General features: G+C 48.6%; 1 protein-coding gene across 3 annotated transcripts in view; it reads right to left on the bottom strand.

Moving 5' to 3' along the window:
* BACH2 (BTB domain and CNC homolog 2) overlaps window positions 1–10,165 on the bottom strand; it is a 398,641-nt gene extending 388,476 nt beyond the window's left edge. For all 3 annotated transcript variants that reach the window (XM_061427805.1, XM_061427804.1, XM_061427802.1), the window contains exon 1: window positions 10,075–10,165. The gene's annotated coding sequence lies outside the window, so the exon portion shown is untranslated. The remainder of the gene's footprint in view (window positions 1–10,074) is intronic.
* Window positions 10,166–12,518: the final 2,353 nt, after the last annotated feature.

Raw genomic sequence — 12,518 nt, 5'->3', positions numbered from 1 at the left:
GACACTCTCCTATTTTGCCATAACATTTCATCAGGAAAATCGTTTATCATCTGTGAGTTTCAAATTTTTGTTGCTGTTGTTCCAAAAAATTCACCAAGAGTTGGAACAGAAAAAAAGAAAAAGAAAGGAAGAAGAGCTACAGAGAGGGGGTACTAGAGAGAGGAGACCAGAAAGAAATGGCGTCAGAGACAGAGGAAGGCACAGAGGCAGTACTAAACAGAAGACAGAAGAAGAGTACGAATTAGGGAGAGGTCTCCCTACTAGACAGTGTACTCCAGAGAGCAGGGAGGGACTCTCCTTACCCAGCTACCCAAGAGATGAGACCCCCAGAGAATGAAAGATGAGTACAGGGCATTTCCACAGACTGACACTAGATGGCGCCATCAACTCAACATAGCATGGTTGCTGGGGGAGTCTGCATGGGGGAGGGGTAAAATGGAAGCCAGTTCAGACTCATCACGACTGGGTGTTCAAAGGCAACACGTCTATCTAAAAGCAGGAGGGTTGGGACTTCCCTGGTAGTCAGGTGGTTAAAGCTCGGTGCTCCCAACGCAGAGAGCACAAGTTCAATCCCTGGTCAGGGGACTAAGATCTCACATGCCAAGACAATAAAAATTTAAAAATTTTAAAAAGCATGATTTCCTTAAACAGTCAGCCTCTCCAAATGTCCAGTTGTCACCACTAGTCATGCTCATAGCATGGGGCATGTCACTTTTGAAATAGACTTATCAACTCAATTTTTAATCAATAGAAGTGTAGGGTGGGGAGGCAGATGGGTGAAATCCATTCTCTTTTTTTTTTTCTTTTAAAATTCAACATTTAAAGGTAATAGAGTATTTCAGGTTCACTGCTACTGACTGATTGACAAAAATTCCTAGTTACAGACCAAGTGGTTTTCCCCTGAACCTCCGTTTAAATGTCAAATAACACACCATCTTGCTACCCAGGTTTATGCAATCAGATCAAGTGTCTGGCAAGAGAAAGATGATGCTTTCTGACAAACGTACTATCACATTAAAAATCATCTGCTCTTCATATTTGTAATACTGTGGTTTATACATTCTAATCTGCTTGTCCATATTCTCTGTCTCCACGGTTGGATTTATATAGAGCCCTCTCTTTACTCAGAAATTTCCTACCGTCACCAGGTTACCAGTGTATGAGATTCTACTAGCCCCACTGCTAGGGTTTTTACTTCTTTTAGTTTATCTCCTATTAATAAGCTGATCCTTCAGAAAAAAGTAATACACTAGGTTGTTGCTGCTCAATCCCTGGGTTGGGAAGATCCCCTGGAGGAGGGCACGGCAACCCACTCCAGGATCCTTGCCTGAAGAATCCCATGGAGAGAGGAGCCTGGTAGGCTTCAGTCCATGGGGTCACAAAGAGTCAGACACGAGTCCACACCTAAACAACAACAAAAGACAAAAGTTTTCATAAAATCCTTTTATGAGATTGGTTTTGAAAGGGAAGAAGGGGACTGTTTAAGTGCACTGAGTGGCCTAAAGGGAGCAGAGGAGAGAGAGAAGTCAGGACAGAAAGTGGACACTGGGAGAACTAAGAGCAAGCCTTGCATGGCTTCTTTACAATGCTGTCAAGATCATCACCCTGATGCCAATCTTCTCAAGGAAATACATGAAAAGGGTTAACTCTAAGTAAGTCTACATTTTCCACTTGCTGAATGGGTAATAATATCTTTTATAGTTAATTTCATTTTTTTTCACAGTTTGACTCTTCAGGGCTCATTCATTTGCATAATATGGAAGCCTGAACCTCTATAGATGTTCTACAAATCAGTGCAAGTAATTCTCATACTAAATCAGCAGCTTTAATTTAAGCTCATCATTGTTTGCATAGAAATCTTTATGCACTCATCTGCTTGATTTTTTTAATCACTTAAAACCTCCAACAGTGACACACTAAGCATCTCCCCATTTAGCCATCTCCAAAATTTGAACTAAATACTGAAAAATAAGCACAGTACAGTCATATGCTTGATCATTTCCCAAATTGAGCTTCAAGCTTATGCTTAATGTTCCAGCAGCTCCAAGGATAATGCCACTTGACTAAAGATGACAACTTGGACATCCAGCCCAGGACACAGCTGAGTCAGCATTCTAAACAGTCACCCTGCAAACCCAGGGTAATCGGGGTCACTACCGAACCAACTGCCTAGCGGAGTCCTTTAAAATCATTCAAATCTCCTGTTGAGAGTTGCAACATGCTAATCTGGCAAGATAATCTCTTCCTGAAATTGACTAGAATGGAGCAAAGGTTACCTGTTTTTATCTGTTACTAGCAGCTAATATTTCTCATTAGGAACTCTGATGGAATTGGTTCTGAATGAAATTCTTCCTCCTCAGTAGAAAAAAAAAAAAAGAAAGCTATAAACAAATTCTTCACATAACAAGAGGGTAGGAGCGTGAGTTACAGAAAAACCCTGGGAACAGAGTCATAGGATTCATGTTCTGTGTCTAATTCTTCCTGTGTCTTGACATGTTATCACTTCCATCCTCTGAAACCTCAGACGGACACTGAGAACTGAGGAATGCAATTATCAGAAAGTGAGTTAGGTGAAAGAAGAAAGACAAAGGATGCATTCACTCAGGCTCACTGAGAAATTATTTTTCAATTTTATCTTTCAGATAGATGTCAATAAAATATCCAGTGGAGTGAGATGGCCTATATTTCCACTTCTGAGATGTGATGGAGAAGCAAAAAGGAAGAGAGGGTGCAGAACAACAGGTGGTTAAGAGAACAGGTTCCAGCATCAGACTCCTCGTGTCCAAACCCAGCTCAGCCACTCATTAGCCAAGTGACATCCATGCCTCAGTCTTTAATGATCACACCTGCCTCCAGGTGGTTATATGAATTAAATAGTTGATATGAAAAACACATATAAGGCTCCCAACACAGGTTAGCTATAATAGGAAAAAAAGAAAATAGAGGAGTTTTAGCACATAATAAGTCCATTTGTTTTAAACAGATGCTGTCTGCACTCCTAAATTGTGCTAAGAACAGTCTGTATAATCATCCTGGGTCTGCAGAGGCTGGAGACCTGTCCGGTCTGGGACAGACAGGGGCTTCTGATCAGCCGGACTCTCATTTTCACCCAAGCCCCTTGCCCCCAAGCCCACGCATATTAGACAACTGGGAGGGCATGCCTGAAGCTTCTAATCACTCAAATATTGTCAAAATGACCCTCAACATGCCCAAAATAAGAATGCTAACTTGCATTTTTTTTTTTTTCCAGTAGGGAAACAAACAATATTCTTGGCAATTAATTCTGTTTTTATCAGGTTCTAAAGACACAGGTAAATAAATCAATTCTGGACTCTGTATACAGAAACCATTATTGGCCAAAATGACTCAACACGTTATACCATGGTTTATGCAATATTCCAAAGGGCCACAGATAGGAGTGAATTAATAGGCTTGGGAGACTTGTTGTTGTTCAGTCGCTCAGTCATGTCCAACCCTTTTTGACCCTATGGACTGCAGCATACCAGGCTTCCCTGTCCTTTATTGTCTCCCGGAGCTTACTCAAACTCATGTCCATTGAATCGGTGATGCCATCCAACCCTCTCATCCTCTGTCATCCCCTTCTCCTCCTGCCCTCAATCTTCCACAGCATCAGGATCTTTTCCAATGAGTCAGCTCTTTGTTCTCATCAGGTGGCAAAAGATTGGAGTTTCAGCTTTAGCATCAGTACTTCTAATGAATATTCAGGACTGATTTCTTTTAAGATGGACTGGTTGGATCTCCTTGCAGTCCAAGGGACTCTCAAGAGTCTTCTCCAACCCCACAGTTCAAAAGCATCAATTCTTCAGCGCTCAGCCTTCTTTACAGTCTAGGGAGACTAGGGGGAAAACTAGCTAGTTTCAGACAGGTTCAGATGGCAGCTGACTCCATAATTCCTTGGGCAGGGCTGCCCCAACCTCCCAACAAGGTCACGTCCCTCCAGTACATCCTCCAGTGCATATAATACCTTTCCTTCTCAGAGTCTGCAGTAAGTCATCTGTGGCTATCTGATAAACGTCATCCTTCCTACTAGATGGGGTGCTTCACGAGGTCAGGGCCGAGATTGGGCTTGCTCCCCAAAAGCATCATGTTCACCTAGCACTACATCTGCCATGTTAGGGATACTCAATATCTGTTTAGTGAATGAATGAGCCACTTGCCTCTAAAGAATGCCATTTCTGGACACCTGGCCCATTTTATCCCATCCATGAGCTCCTGATAATTAGGAGAATACAGGATGGGAATAATATAAAACCTGCCTATAATGTGTAGATCCTGGGAGACTAAGCAAAGTCGCTGAGCAGCACCTTGGCTTTGTTTTTCTACGTATAAGAACAGGAATAACCACACTGGGCTCTCCCAGCTTTAAACTCCAAAGTCTAAGCCTTCTACGGGGTAGACACATGCAGCCTGAGGAAACCCCTGAAGCATCCACAGAAAGTGGCGAGGGAGAGACAAAAGGATGGACTGGAGTTTTGACAATGGACTTGGAAATGCAGATGCTTCCCTCTGCACTAAGCTGGAGTCTGTCCACATGCCAGCTGTAGTAGGCTCGGGAATAAATGAAGATAATCACGAGAAGTATGGGGAAACTGGAAATAGGAGGATGGCAATGCTTGGAAAAAGGGAAGATGAAAGCTGACACAGGCAGGAGAGGGAACCAGTAACCAGGCAGCCACGGGCAGGGGCATCAGTGCTGTCCTCCCGCCACCAGGAGTGGAACAAAGAGGTCAGGGAGGCAAATGACACATCTCAGAACCAAAGGCCAATTTATAATCAGGCTGAGGAACAAAAGAGAAGTTAACCAGGGTAATATGCTGGAGAAGTCGTGATTATGAGGTCACTGGGGAAGACTGAGAGACATTTTGGCTGTAATTCCAATGACGAGGATGAAGAAGTACGTGAAATGCTTTCAGATCAGGAAGATTTATTATTTTGGAAAAAAGTAGCTCAAGGAAAAACAAAGGCAACATTCCTGCCTGATTTTTGAAGTAGTGCCACTCGTAGGACTGAGTTCAATTTCCATATTCTTTAGAAAAGAAATGGTCCTTGAAAAGGACACACTGGTGCTTCTGAGACTTCCAGCTTTAGGGAAGCTGAGTAGCATGCTGATGGTGAGAGTAAGTTTCAGTCTTAGAGAAACTGACATTTGAAATTAACAAGAAAAAAACAAAAGATTGGGGGAAGTAAAAACCTTAAATTGACAAAGAAAGAACTACTTTTCTATTAGATATCATCACAGACCAAAAAAAAAAAAAAAACACAGATGAGTAGTAATTCTGGGCAATCTGAGTTTACAAAATGTTTAGTTCACAGCAGGTTTCAGTTTTGACTTGAACAATGTGTAAATATTTACATGAAATTTAAAAATGGGACAAGAATAGGTCATATGCTGTCACTGGCAATCCAGGAGGGATTTTCTATCATTCCAAAAGCCTTGGTGCTGCTTTCCCTAACACGGCTTCAGCTCTGCCGAAAGCTTCTTTTCTTCTCCAGAGTAATGCCAGTTTTTGCAACCAGCCCTGACTTCTGAACTATTTGTGCTTCTGATAGGGTCCTATGTCACTGGAACCTTCCTGACACGGAAAGGAGACAGGGAGGCAGATGCAGTGCTTGCTGTATGAATCACAGATGTTGACAGATTATGCTGCATCTTACGTTGTTCCCTATTCCTTGTACTCTAGGGTAGAGACTGGGTTCTCTGCATGCTATGACTCCCAACGCCATGCCCAGTCATTGACTCTGGGCTAGACTGTGTATACAGGACAGGGAAATAACCTTGAGACAGTCAGGGCAACACACACTGCCTTCTGATGAAATCCTTTCCAATAAGAACCTTCCTCTTCTGTAGAATGGGCACAATGCCTGCTTCTCAGGGTTGCCTTGAGGAGTCAAGGAAGGAAATGAGGAGTCAATGTTCAGGGAAAGGAGTCAGCACTGTTTCTGGCACATGGTGAACATTCAACAAATCACAGCTATTGTTTTAGTGGGTGCTGGCAAATGTCAAATTCTCCTGGAGGAGTCCTCAGGAGAGGACATTAAACAGCCATGTTACCCGATCTGGTCAATAACAATTAAACAGAGGGCAGGTGACCCAAAGAAATAGATTATTTACCTGCGGAGGATTATACGGTGCCTTTGGTATTAATTATATGGCCTTTCACGTTGTATTCTCTGTTAAAAAGAAAGCTATCAATCCCTGAGTGGGACTCAGTGTTGATTTCATTTGATTCCGTTTGGGGTTTTTTGCCTTTTTCAATTTTCCTGACCACAGTTAACCATTCACTTGGTGTAGACTCAAAAATCATCTACGATATGTCAGGCCTTTAGAAAATAGCCAAAGACAGAAATATGAAACAGTAAGATGTTCTAGTTCACTCGGTAGTGGGCAGCCAGACAGCCTACGGGCCAGCTCCGGCACTTACAATGTTTCTACCCGGTGTGAGCAAATATTTAGAAAGTAGGATATTCCACATCAAAACCCTGATATACAGCTTCCCTCGGAAAAATCAGACAGTGTGGAGACACAAAGCCGCTATTCCCACCCCTTCCTGCCTGATGACAAGTAGCTGAGATGGTGCAGTGGTTGCCTGCCACTCCATGCCATGCCCCCTCCTCTTCAAGATGGTGTGAAATGAAGATGAAGGGCCCCATGTTCCAGAATTATTAAGGATCTCAAGAAGAACAAGAGCAGAAGATTAAACCACGTGTGAGGTCCTTCTGAGAGGGGAGGGGGCCTGGGCAACAGTGCAGGTCACGTGCCCACCAAACTGGTCCTGCTCCCCACCCCTCAGCCAGACAGGAGGGTATTTATGTATCTGAGTATAAGCCAACATTTTCAAGAAGCCAGACACTGCACCCCCTGAAATCTGAGGGAGACAAAAAAGTAGGGCAGTGGAGCCCAGCCCCGCTGAGCTAGAGAGCCACTAGGATCTCTCTCTTCCCTTGTTAAGGCTGGATCCATCCCAGAGACACTAAGCATGAGTTAATCCAAGTAAAATTAAACTGCTCGCAACAATACAGATTGGCCTGGGCCCTTTTGTCGTGTCCCAGGAGCCTCAATCACAAATTCCGAGGAACAGTTCACAAGCACTAATGAGTAAGTCCTGTTGCTTGTGCAGACAGTGGGCTCAGAAGCGAAGGGCTGGCCTAGGAGAGATGTGAACCTGACCATCTGGCTCTCTGCGACTCACTTTGATCACTAAATGAATTGCAACAAATTGAGGAGCACATGGCTAGAGTTAATTGTCTCATCTGTAATCTGACCCTACTTTTAGGCAGTTATTATTACCCTCTATCAGGTGGGAACATTTCCCACCATCGCTGCAAAGTGCATTTTCCTGATGAACTGTAATGGATTATTAAATTCCATATCGGGATAACAATACTTTGCACTTCTGCAGTGCCTTTCATCCACGGATGTCAGAGCAGTTTACAAATAATTAAGCCCCTCACACTGCAGCCAGAGGTGAGTGACTGAAAGGGACTGGCCTGAAGAACTGAGTCAAAGGCATAAGTCAAAAGAAAGAAAATGAATGGCTTTCTCTCAGGCACTAGAAACGCTGAAAAGTTATGGGGGTGGGGGAGAGGGGGGTCCCTGACTCCCTCCCTTTCTTTCTGCCTTACCTCTTCTCCTTTATAGCAGATCTTCGCCTGCAACATACAAAGAACTGATAAGTAACTAACAGATGTGCATATAATTTAGCTATGAGCTCACAGACACATATATGAGGAGAATGCTCTTCCATGTAATCCTGGCATATACAACACGAACTGACATTTCAATCCACCTGCAGAACTGACAGATACCAGAATTAACACATTTATGATTACCAAATGGCAAACATAAAGCCTTCCAAAATCCAAAATGAAAATATTACTCGGCACAAATAAAGTATATTCTAACAAAACTTCTTTATTCCATGGTTGTGTTTTCCATTTCTGGGACGCTCATCTGAATGATATTCAAGTTTCAGGAACAGCAAATAGGATGGAAGTGGGCAATCATCGCATTTTTTTTTTTTTTTAAGCAGAACACTAGAAGGGAAAAACATTTCAGCCACTCAAAAGTTTTGTGGTGAAATTATAAACTCTTGAAAAACTGCATTTATAACGGAAATGCTGACAGACCTTTCACGAGAGCAGTTTGAATGCAACACTGTTATTTAGCCATCTCTCTTATAGACTGAAGGCTAATTCTAACAAGATGTCATTTTGACTCACATTTATTATTACCTGTAAGAATGAAAACCGCCGTTTACTCACAAGCTGCGAGCTGCCGGAGCACCAGGGTGGGGCAATCTCACATTGTAAGCGAGACGCCGCTGCCTTACCAAAATAGCCCCTCCACCAACCAAGTGGCAGCCTTTCCCCGCACAGCTTCTTTCATGTCAGCCAGAGCCTTCGCAGCTCAACATGCCTTTCCTACATGTTACATTTTAATGATCTGAGAAAACCGTTATCAGAGTTAACATCTCTAATTTTACTCTAAACAGACAAAAGCAAAATATCTCATTAGGCATCATCTCCGCCAAGGTTCCCACTAGGCAGGAAAGGATTTTTATCTAAAGTAATTACCCATTTTAGTTAAATACACTCAACAGATGAAATTTACACCGGGAGTGAGAGACTGCAGCACTAGACCGCGAAGGTGAAAGCCGAGGGACGCTACGTCCCCCCCCCCCCCCCCCGCCAGGCGGCCGAGAGTGCGCAGCTCAGCCCGGAGTTGGGCGCCCTCGTCCCTCCTGTTTCCCAGGGGTCACGGGTCATCGAGACGACGGTGACCAGACAGGCAAATTGCGAAGCGCTCCTTCTCCGGCCACAGACAAAAACCATCTGACGGCGGTGCGGGAACTTCCCCCCAAGTTATCAAACTCGCCTACATGCGAGACGGTGCTGCAGATACCTCGCGCTCCCACGACCCTGGAAGCCTGCGGTGCGCGGTCCCTTTCACACGCACACACCCGGCCCTGCCCACTTCCTCCCACGGTCCAAATTCTTGCAAATGCCCGGCCAAACCGAGGTCACCGAGGTGCTCACTCGAGTCCCTTCTCAAGGAGCGCCGCCCGCCTCCCTCTCCATGGGTGCTCGGCTCCTGAGCACTCACCGGGTGAGAGGAGAAAAACTGCGAGACCCTACAGGGCGCCTCGGCGAGGGGGCGGTGGAGCGGTGTCCCCTGGATAAACTCCTCTCCTAGGTGGAGCCCAAAAGGGGTTTGCAGACTGAAGTGCAGGCAGGGAGAAGAGGGGGTGTGTGTTGCACTTAGATTTCATGCAGAATCGTGGAAAAGGAAGGTGCAAGATTTTTCTGTCTGAAGGCACGAGCCTCTCGGCTCGACCTCCCCGGGATGCATGCCAATGACCCGGTCCTTGGCTAGCAGCGATAGTACCCAGCGCGCAGCCCGAGGTCTGCGCCAAGAGTCCCCGGGCTGCCTCTTCCCGGGACCCTAAACTTGGGCTTTGATACCCCGCCAGTCGCTGTAGTCTCAGCTACCCGGCGGCGACTGACAGCCGAGCGCAAAGCGGCGGCTGACAGCCGAGCGCAAAGCTTAGCGGAGCAGCCCCGGGCGCGGACGCCGAGGGCTAGAAGGAGGCCGCCCGGCCTGGCACCGCGATCGCGGGCTGGGGGCCCGAGCGCAGAGCCGTGGGTCTGACAGCTGCTCCGGTCGCGCGGACGCGCGCCTCCCTCCAGCCCGCCCTCCCCACGCCTGACTTATTACCCTCTGCTCCTCCTCCCCCTGCTGTTCCAAAACACCCGTCGACGCGAGCAAAATACAATGCCTCCTCGCCCGCCGTAAACAGCCGGGCGAGAGAGCGCACGGCCGCAGCCGTGCGTCCGCCCGATCAGCTCCCACCCCTTTCCCGTTCCTAGAAAATGCCATCAAAGCGGGCAGGGCGCTTGGCTGGCGGCTGCGTGCGCGCCCGGCAACCGCGGTTCCCTTCCCGCGCCGCTTCCTCACGCCTCCCCGCCAGTCCCGCGAGCCCGCTCCCCTCGCGCCCCTTCCCCAGCCAACTTGCCCCGCCGCGGGGGCCCGGGACCCGCGGGCCACGGACTCACCTCGCCAGAGAACTTTGCGTTCTTTTCCGTCTCCTCTTGCCCGCGTCCTCCCAGCCCGCAGCCCCCTCCCGGCAGTCGGCGGATCGGGGAGGGGTGGGGGTCACCGAAAGCTCACGGAGAGGAGGCACATCACATGGCAGCTCGTCCCCAGCCCCCCGAGAGTGGCGGGAAGGGGGAGGGGAAGGGTCGAGGGGAGGCCGGGGAGAAAGCGAGAGCCCGGCGGCCGCGGGAGTGGGCAGGCGGGGTGGCGAGGGCGGCGGTGGGCGCTGGCCTTAGCGCTGCTGCGACCGCAGCCCGGGCGTGCACCGTCGCCGCTGCCGCTGCTGCCGCTGCTGCTGCTGCTGCTGGCGAGGCGGCGGCTGCTCGGCGCTGTTTGCTCCGCGCCGCGCGGCTCGCGCTCTCCCCGGAACGCCCACACTCTCAATCGCTACATTGTTGACATTCGGCGCTGACGTCACCCGTTCCCCATTCACAATAACTTTACGGGAGCCGGGCAGCGCACCTCCCCGGCCGCTGGGGCGCCGTACGCCCGGCGACTAGCGTAAGCCGCTCCGCGAATGGCGCTCCAGGGGCTGGGGCGGAGGGACAGGGGGCGGGCGCGCGCTCGGCCTACTCGCGGGAGGGGGCGCGCCTCACGCCGCCGCCGCCGCTGCTCTCCCGGCTTTGTGCGGCCGCGCGGCCTGGAGAGCCCCCTGCTCCTGGCCCTCCTGGCCGCCTGGCTCGGTCCGGCCTGGCCGGCGACTCGCCCAGGGGCCTTGAAAGGCCAGGACTGGGGGCGAAAGGGGTGGTTGGAGAGGTGATGGCTGGTGTGTCACGTGGGGAGAGGGCAGAGCCGGGGCACTAGACCCTGGAAGGGGAGTGGGACCTTGAGACCTGGGTTTCCGGGCTTGCCTAGCGGTTTCCCAAGAAGGGGCAGGAAAAGATGCTCCGCGGGCCCCTCAAAGCTGACCGGTCCCCCTGTTGGGAGCAGACGGGGTGAAAGAGTAGCTTCTGACCTGACGTTGATACTGACTTTTGAATCCTTTCCAGGAGGGCCTCCGCCTGTCCCACCGAGGTGGCCTCTAAGTCCACACGCCAGGGTTTGAAAAGGGGCGCGTGCGATTACGAAGCTTACCCAAGAGCCTACCTCGCAGCTGAGGCCCCAGTCCTGCTGGGTTCCAGCCCCCTCCTCCGCCGCCCACTCGAGAGGCCGCCAGGGTGTTGCTGCTGCACTTGAAGGCCATCGCGCGGCTGCCCTGTCGGAAGAAAGCTTGATGGTGGTTAGGGTTTTACAGAAAGTAATTAGGACTTCGACTGAAGGAACATTTGCAATAAAAGGAGGTTGTGTTAGTATAGTGCTGGTGCCTGCAACTTTACGCCTGCCAGGGCCAAGAAATTCTGCCACGTTTCCCTGAACACCTATAACTTGGCCCCCTTGTGTACAGGCAGTATTCTGTATTATTACATGTGGTGCTGATTTTTAATGAAGATTATAAAACTTTGGCTCGCTCTACTGAGAGAAGGACCATAAATCGCCCCTGTAAAATGGGCACTGGCATATGCTGAGGAAGCAGCGAAGCGCTGCCCTGGGAGTCTTGTGATATCAGCCAAAGTGTTGCTCTGAACCACCTTCGTTTGAGGGCAGAGTTTTCAAAGGCCCCATTTTGAACGTCTGCGTGGAAAGCTAAGCAATGGCTGCAAGGAAGCGGAAGGGGCCAAGGTAATTTTTCTAGCAGCATTGCAGAGCCTCTTGGAATAGGTCAAGACCCACACTGGGTATTTTCCTTTGCTAGCATCTCTAGTTTTCTGATGAACAGCGGCCCCAGGGGTAGGAGCAGTCCTCAGTCCCCTGATTCGATGAATCTGGTGCTCCTTTTGACAAAACATCCTGGCTTCTGAGAGGTCCCTGCCTGACCTCACAGTCAGGATAGAATTTTGATGATCTGCCTTGGCGGGGCCATTTCTTATAGTCTTCTGAACAGTGATGTTTCTGCATTCCTCCTCCTTGTAAGCATGTGAGTGTCAATGTGATAACTTTGCTTTTTAGTAGAACCAAGCAATGTTTTCTCCCAAGTGCCAGGCTTGAGAAGATCGCTAGGAGGGTGGAGTAGATTAATTTGTTTTGAAAACAAATTGTGCCCACCCAGCTGTGAATGGAGTTGGGTGCATCGGAGTAGATTGTGGTGAGAGGGTGGGGGTTAGCATAGGTTGTGGTGAGAGGGTGGGGTTGGGGGGCGGTGGCTGGTGGAAGCTGATCTTGCCACCTTGTTTCTGGTCCGGGTTGGATATGGATACAAGAAAGGCTATTAGGTCATTCCAATTAGCCTATTTGCCAAAGACTCAGAAGGGGAGCTTTCTTAGTTTGAAATTCTCAAGTATGGGATGGGACAGCAATTAGAGGTGCAACTATTATAGGTTGTTTCATTTAGTCATTCAGGGAGGTGGAATTAGAAGGAATTGACCTC

Source organism: Bos javanicus, chromosome 9 (assembly GCF_032452875.1).
Source record: "Bos javanicus breed banteng chromosome 9, ARS-OSU_banteng_1.0, whole genome shotgun sequence".
In the NCBI taxonomy this organism is placed as follows: domain Eukaryota; kingdom Metazoa; phylum Chordata; class Mammalia; order Artiodactyla; family Bovidae; genus Bos; species Bos javanicus.
Note: the sequence above shows the minus strand (reverse complement) of the source record. Positions and strands in the feature narration are given on the sequence as shown.